We start from the raw sequence: 6,782 nt of genomic DNA, 5'->3' as shown, positions 1-6,782 counted from the left end.
CAGCAGACAAGAAGAGGAAGTCTGCCTTAATGATGGAAAATCTCAAAGACAGCAACAAACCTGAAAAATTGGCACAGCAACATACTTTGCTATGAGGAAGGAAACCCTATGTAGAGGAGACTAAAATGCAATACTGTGCAAGGCTCAGCAGTGAGCCCATTTACACAGATTCCATCCCTGCCCAATTTAATTTCAGCTGGTGATGTGGCAAGGCAAATAAAGACATCTCAAGCAAAGATTAATCCAGTTTAAGGTCCCAAATCGTTAAGCCACTTCAGCTTTGCAAAGCTGGACAGTACAGGTTTAAGTAAGTGATTTTTATCTTTTTTAAAACAAGCCTGGACTTGGCTTGTTTCCTAAACTGGATTTCAATAGCACAAGTTTACTATGACTTAGCCAGATGAAACTCAAACTGTGCGAGAAACTGGTGTGTATTTCCACCAGGAGGAGCTAAATAGTCTTATTTGCTCCTAAAGGAAAGCCAGTAAAAGAGAGTAGTGGTATCCCTAAAGCATCGCACTTACCAGCTCCTGGTGCTGCCATCAGCAAGGACCATAAAACCCACACCTCATGGAGAGCCCGTTAGAGAAGCAAGGTCTGAGTGATAACAATGATTTAAAGAAAGTAACAGCATGCCTCAGTTTTGGCAATTGGAGATGGCACCTGTAGTGGTGATTAACTAAGACAGGCTCGTTAGTACTTGCAAGTGAGCACAGACATGCATCTCACCTTAATCTTTTCTCTACACTAATTAGTAAGACGACAGTGATGCCACTCTGGGTAAAATGTTAACTCTCAGTCTTAGCCCCAAGAGCAAACCTTAGCCCTTTTGCCAAACCAGTGCAGCCCTCTCAGTGTGCTTCGGAAACCTCTGTGAACACTGCAGTAAACACCCTGTTCAAACAAATTAAGGACCAGAAATCAACATGTCTACAGAAATTCTAGTCCTGAGATAGCACTGATGATCAACTTCCTGTAACTATTCTTGAAGAGCTAAATGAGTGAATGTGACCCTGAGGGAAGAATGGAGATGCAAGACAAACACTCCTGCCATCCTCAAGGTTTATTTTGATCTCCTTTGAAACCCAGTAAATCCTGTTTCAATAAAATACTGGTGGAAATGGGAACACAGGTGAATCCTGGCCAGAACACATTTAGAATAGTGAGGACACACATCAAGCTCAAACACGAGCAAAGATTTTGCACCTTTGGTGCATGAAGACATGGTCAAAAGACTGCACTCCACAGCTCCAAAAGATACTGAGATCGGTACAAACTAAGGATGCAGTTTGGCTCAAGGACTACATTTTCTGAGCAGCAAGTTGATTCAAAAATAATAACTGCACTCCCTTCTCAGTCATGTCTTCTTTTTAATTCATGTGTTACCTGTAGTTTCTCAGAGCTAGTTTGAGCCTGTACTACTTCTGGACTTAGTAAGATTGAAGACTTACATTTGGGCACTACCTTTTTCAAGGTATCAGGGACAATTTCCAAAGATCTTTTGACACCTGAAGATAAAGACAGAAGTTTTTTTAAGCGTCCCTATCAGCATCTAATTAATAGCCACCAGGTGATTAACAACCCTAAAAGCCTAAATACCCTCCCTCACCACCCAGCTTGTCCCCAAAACCTCAGACAACATGTTTAGTTTTTACCTTAAACCAGGCCTGCTAAATAAACAGGTGGGTTTGGAACTTCCAGTTGGTCACTGGTATCTTCACATGGCTAGCTTGGGGAGTGACTACCTCCTAAACATCATAATTCCTCTCCCTCCTCAACAGGTGGTGTCATTAACTGAACAGGACAAGGAAGAAATTTCTGCTGCTGACAGGAGATCATGCTTCTGAACTCCCATCCCTTTCCCTGAGCACGAACCAAGCATTAGGAGTCGAGTGCATGAGTAGAAGTTTGATTGCCATTGTTGGGAAGGATTAATCCCTGCCCAGGCTCCTGACTTCCACAGTGCAATAATTAAGTGGAACGGTTGCACAAGATGAAGCATGAGGAAGAAAATTAGAGTGTGCCATGCGAGGGCTGTTTTGTGCTAGAGCTGTCCCCACATGGGTTTACACTCCATCACACTCACTTTATGCAATGCTGTCAAGCATCTGGACTAATCCATTATCCCAGGATGAAGTGAGAAGAACACAGGGCCAATCTCATCGTTCTTCTATGTAACTAATTGCAGGAGACAGTGACTTGCTACTGTATGGGAATGGAGGCAGAAAGACAGAGCCCACAGGCAAGAAATGTGAAAAAATCAAAGCTGGAAGTACATACAGACATTATTCTTCAGCGACAAAACTTGTGCATTTCTTAAACATCAGGCATGAAATTGCACAGCCAGAGAACATTAAAAAAAAATAGTAAAACCTAGATTACAACAAATATATGACAAAAAATATAGAAAGGTGGCATGGTCTCAAGCTGTGCCAGGGGAGGTTTAGGTTGGATATTAGGACGAAGTTCTTTACAGAGAGGGTAATCAGGCATTGGGTAATGGGCTGCTGAGGGAGGTGGTGGATCCTCCATCCCTGGAGGTATTTAAGAAGAGACTGGATGTGGCACTTAGTGCCACAGTCTAGTAACTGTGGTGTAGTGGATCAAGGGTTGGACTTGATGATCTCAGATGTCCTTTCCAACCCATCTGATTGTATGATTCTATAAGTCCCAATGAGCAAAGCAAAGCACAAAAACATGCTGCTGTCCAGAAAAGCTCTGACTCATGTCAAGTTGCTTCAGAAGCAGAAAGTTTTGGCATGTCTAGCCTAATAGAGGGGCCCAAACTGAGGGTAGCAGTGCTCTTCTGACAATGCCCTTTACTTGAAAACCCCAAGAGCATCAAGGAAGACAATCATGAAAGGTATGAGTCCCCTGCTTACATCCTACTCAGTGCCAATTCCTTCCAAAAGCCCTCTTCACTATCCAAAGCAAGAACATTTCCACTATTTTGTGGGAAGATAAGGTTGCAAGCCAATTCATTGCCCAAGGATGTAACTTGGGGGGAAAAAACAAACCACAAAACCCAATAAACCTTCATGCAGTCATCAGCTGATAGATGGGGCTGGCTTAAGTACTGAGACAGGACATGTATTCCAGGTATAGCTAAAAACCTCACTCCTGAGATCCATTCCTCATGGATGGATGCCCCATTCCTGAAAGTGTTCAAGGCCAGACTGGATCAAGTTCTGAGGACCACAGCCTAGTGGAAGGTGCCCCTGCCCATGGCAGGGGGATTGGAAATAGATGATCTTTAAGGTCTTTTCTAACCCAAAACATTCTAAGATTCCTTAGCAACTGACTTGACTCCAGTAAATGAACCAAGTTACACTGGTGGAATAGCATCAAGCCATCACATGACAGAGCAATTTACAGAAGTTAAGGCTTATTAATCTCTCACACTTTCTCTGAAATTAAAATCCCTACAAATTAGGTCTCCAAGACATGCTGTTTGCACAGAACGTGATCTGGTGTGTGAGAAAAAGTTGGGTACATTCCAGCCTGTGAATTGTACACTACCATAGCATAAGGACACAACATAGTCACTGCCACTGATGGAAGCACTGGAAATGTCCTGGGATTCAGTGAGGCCAGGTCCAGGCTAGGTGGTCCTTCCCACCACAGAGATGCACAAACTGCAACCTGGCCACCTCTAGCTGACTTTCCACCCCTGTGCCATGCCTGGCCTACAGAAGAGAGATAGGAAGGCATCAAGGATTTCTCTGTGCCTCCTCACCCAGCTGCAGGGCAGCTCTGCTGAAGCTCAGATATGGACAAATCCATACCTTCCTGCCCCAAAGGTGGTTGCAGCACCAGTCCACAAGATGGAAAACCAAGCCACACACTTTCCCATCCCATATTATTTAACAGAAGTATCAACCTTATGCATGGCATTATCATGTCTGTCTTGTATTTAAAAACAATATCATTTTTCTTATTAGTCAAAGGGTAAGAAGAGGTCACACAAACCATTACAGAGCCTAAAAGCCAAATATTAATTTTAAAAGACTGTAACAGCTTTGTGATCTGCCAAAAAAAAAAAAAAAAAAAAAATCTCCATTTCAGATGATGTCTTACATGCACTGGCTTCTCAGTAAAAGGAATTTTCCTTTTCATTATTATTTACTGACTGTGCTTATATTTCATTTGTATGGATTTTATCCAGCAAAACAGGGGAAAAGAAAGCAGCCTCAGAAAAATTTAATAAAAAGATGGAGACAGTGAACAATCATTGGAGTCTGTATCTTGACTCTTGAGGTCATATTTCTATTTCTTTTATTATGTTCATTTCAGGGAAACAAAAGGCATCCTGGATGGGAACAAATCAGAGCTGATAATGGCATGGATACTTTCTTCAGGAGCAGCAGTGCCCAAAAACATGTCTGTGACGAAATCAAAGAATTCACCCTCAGCTGTTAAGCTTGAACAGCCAGTTTGTCACACAAATAAATATTAAAAATCCCCAAGACTTTTTAGCAGCTTCCTAGTCCAACTGCGGATACTCTCACATGGCTGAGTCAAGATCTGTGTTTGCAGCACACACTGGCCCACGTCACTCTCCCAGCAGTGTCCCCTCAGAGGGCTGTACTGGGACCAGTGCTGTTCCACTTCATCAATGACAGAGGGAGCAAGTTCACCCTCAGCAAATTTGCAGATGACACCAAGCTGAGTGGTGCAGCTGGCACACCTGAAGGACAGGAATGTCATCCAGAGGGACCTGGACAAGCTCAAGAAGTGGGCCCAGAGATATTTTGTTGTGGCCTTTCAGTGTTTATAGGGGGCTTACAAGAAAGATGGGGACAGAGTTTTTAGTAGAGTGCTCAGTGACAGGACAAGGGGTAATGGTTTTAAACTAAAAGGTAAAGTCAGACTGGATTCAAGGATGAAATTTTTTACAGTGAGGGTAGTGAAACACTAGAATAGGCTACTCTGACATGTGATAGATGCCCAATCCCAAAAATCTGACAAGGAAAAAAAAGTGTCAAAAAATATGGGTGGAATTAACACTATGTTAGGTGAAATGTGTTTGTTTGTGGTTTTGTGATTTGTTACATGATCTAAAGCCTAATTTTAAATGCTAATGTTTGTCAAGAGTTGCTGATAAAAGTGAGTTGTCCTAATACTTCGTATGTGGGAATGTTATAGAAGTGCATGGAAGGGAAGAGAACCCCTGGCAAAATCAAACCCTGACACAGGAGATAGCAGACAGCTTTGTCTGAACAGCAGAATCGTGCAAGAACTGAAGATTAGCCACTTCTTTTTCTCTTTATCCCTTGGCTTCAAACACACATGAGTCTTTGACTCCACTATAGTCATGGAGAGTGATGGGTAGCTGTAGTTTATTGCTTTTCCTGTTACTTTTTAAGTTTGCCATCGTGTGTTTGTAACCCTGCTGGGTTGCAAAGAATGGTTTTATCTTGGTAACTGCTTTGTTTGCTGTAAAGCAGATAAAAAGCTGCATGATCCTTGTGGTTGGCACTTGCAGGAGATTTTTAAAGTAGAGGTGAAGTAGCTGCTGGCAATCCCTCAGGCAGAGTGTTCTCCCATTCCCTGGCTGCAGTGTTCAGAGGAGGAGGTGAGCACACCATTCCTCAGTCTTGCACTGATTTCTGGTGGTGACCAAATGAAGGGCATGAGCAGGGATTAATTTTATTGACTGCTAATGAGTGACAGTAATGCTGTCAAGTGATGGTAACCAATAAAGAACAAGGATATTTGAGTGTGTAAAGGCTAATTATTCTAGTGGTAAAGCTCTTCTGTTTTGTGTGTGTATTTGTGTCTTACCATTTTGTGAATACAGTGTTGAAGAGAGAGATTTTGGAAAACCACATCCTAGTCTCTTGATAACTCCCTGAAATTTGGGCAGTAGGGAATACAGCTCAGTAAAATGATCTATCTTTTTGTTCTTGCTGTAACTGATTGCAAGGATATGTTAAAACAGAGAATGAGAAATACTGGCTGGTCTTCCTATTCTGGAGGTAGAAGCATCACACCTGAAACCTGCCATTACCTAATTTTAATTTCCAAGAACATGCTTGTGGATTTCTTCTTTTAGAAATAATACTCCCCTTGCTCCATTCTTTTGTAGGTATATTTAAATCAAAGTCTCTTTTTTTAATAAGAATAGAGGCAGTTTATCATGCTTCTGGGGCAGCCTACAATTTGATTCCTCCCTGAATCGTAGGCAAGACATAAAAATATATTGTAGGTATTGATAACTAACTGAGCAACATGCTGAATGTGCCCTATCTAGTTTGGCTGTTGATACTAATCTAGGGTTTTTCTTCCCCTTGGAATCAGAGCATGGTAAGCTTTAATTAAAATTTGTTAGTGCTTCTTTTTATTGAGAGTTTTGTAAGAATAATGGTACAGTCACAACTTAAGAGTCCCACAAACCAAGCGCTCGTTCTTGGTAAGGTTTATTTAGGCCTTGTATTGGTCAAATCTCAATAAAATATAACATTTCCTTAAGTTGTACCATAAAATAAATACCTGGTTAGCTTCTGATAGGGTCAGACTAATGCTTTAGAGCACATTTGATCATGATTGAGTTATGCTTTGTTTTCTAATATTGTAATTGCCAGCTTTTCAATCACAGCCTAGAGTATGAACATGAAAAAATAATATAATATGCATTTTTAGTACGTATATTATTCCTGTTACAGAGATTCTGCAGTTAAATTTAAGAGCGCTTTTAATGACGCATTAGGCAGAAGAGAATCCATCACCTATTCCTGTACAGCCTCCCTGAACACTTTTTCAGAGCTACATGAAAATTCTAG

Source organism: Myiozetetes cayanensis, unplaced genomic scaffold (assembly GCF_022539395.1).
Source record: "Myiozetetes cayanensis isolate MyiCay16 unplaced genomic scaffold, myiCay2020 scf33, whole genome shotgun sequence".
Classification (NCBI taxonomy): domain Eukaryota; kingdom Metazoa; phylum Chordata; class Aves; order Passeriformes; family Tyrannidae; genus Myiozetetes; species Myiozetetes cayanensis.
Note: the sequence above shows the minus strand (reverse complement) of the source record.